Source organism: Rhipicephalus microplus, unplaced genomic scaffold (genome assembly GCF_043290135.1).
Source record: "Rhipicephalus microplus isolate Deutch F79 unplaced genomic scaffold, USDA_Rmic scaffold_231, whole genome shotgun sequence".
NCBI classification, from domain to species: Eukaryota; Metazoa; Arthropoda; class Arachnida; order Ixodida; family Ixodidae; genus Rhipicephalus; species Rhipicephalus microplus.
The window spans coordinates 238,895-240,320 of record NW_027464802.1 but is presented as its reverse complement, the minus strand read 5'-3'; positions in this window follow the sequence as shown (position 1 = coordinate 240,320).

Genomic DNA, 1,426 nt, shown 5'->3' with positions numbered 1-1,426 from the left:
GGGCGGCACGAAACCGCGTCAGCCGGGGCGGCGCGAAAACCGCGTCTGCCGGGGCGGCACGAAACCGCGTCAGCCGGGGCGGCGCGAAAACTGCGTCAGCCGGGGCGAGCCCGGGTGCGGCACCACCGGGAAAACTGTGGCAAACAGACATGGCGATCGAGTGAGTGGGCCGCCAGCCAGGCACAGCCGAAAAGTGCTAAGTCCGAACTGCGTCAGCCGGGGCGGCAAAAACCGCGTCAGCCGGGGCGGCGCAAAAAACCGCGTCTGCCGGGGCGGCACGAAACCGCGTCAGCCGGGGCGGCGCGAAAACTGCGTCAGCCGGGGCGAAAGAAAAAAAAAACGCGTCTGCCGGGGCGAGCCCGGGTGCGGCACCACCGGGAAAACTGTGGCAAACAGACATGGCGATCGAGTGAGTGGGCCGCCAGCCAGGCACAGCCGAAAAGTGCCAAGTCCGAACTGCGTCTGCCGGGGCGGCACGAAACCGCGTCAGCCGGGGCGGCGCGAAAACCGCGTCTGCCGGGGCGGCACGAAACCGCGTCAGCCGGGGCGGCGCGAAAACTGCGTCAGCCGGGGCGAGCCCGGGTGCGGCACCACCGGGAAAACTGTGGCAAACAGACATGGCGATCGAGTGAGTGGGCCGCCAGCCAGGCACAGCCGAAAAGTGCTAAGTCCGAACTGCGTCTGCCGGGGCGGCACGAAACCGCGTCAGCCGGGGCGGCGCGAAAACCGCGTCTGCCGGGGCGGCACGAAACCGCGTCAGCCGGGGCGGCGCGAAAACTGCGTCAGCCGGGGCGAGCCCGGGTGCGGCACCACCGGGAAAACTGTGGCAAACAGACATGGCGATCGAGTGAGTGGGCCGCCAGCCAGGCACAGCCGAAAAGTGCTAAGTCCGAACTGCGTCAGCCGGGGCGGCAAAAACCGCGTCAGCCGGGGCGGCGCAAAAACCGCGTCTGCCGGGGCGAAATAAAAAAAAAAACAAAGAAAAAAGCCCGCGCTTAATCAAAAGAAAACAAAGAAAAAAGCTTGCGCTTAATCAAAAGAAAACAAACAAAAAAAGTTCGCGCTTAAGCCTGGCGGTGGAACCACCGGGGCAAACAGACCTGGCGATCGAGTGAGTGGGCCGCCAGCCGGGGTGAGCCAAAAAGTGCAAAGTCCGAACCGCGTCAGCCGGGGCGGCGCGAAAACCGCGTCAGCCGGGGCGGCGCGAAAACCGCGTCAGCCGGGGCGGCGCAAAAACCGCGTCAGCCGGGGCGGCGCAAAAACTGCGTCAGCCGGGGCGGCACGGAAAAACGAAAACCGCGTCAGCCGGGGCGACATCAAAATGAGGAAAAAAAAAAAAAAACTGCCTTAGGACACCTGCGTACACTTTCATGCGTTTGGGCATATCTCTCTGTAACACGCGCGCCCCTCGTTACGCGCGGCACTC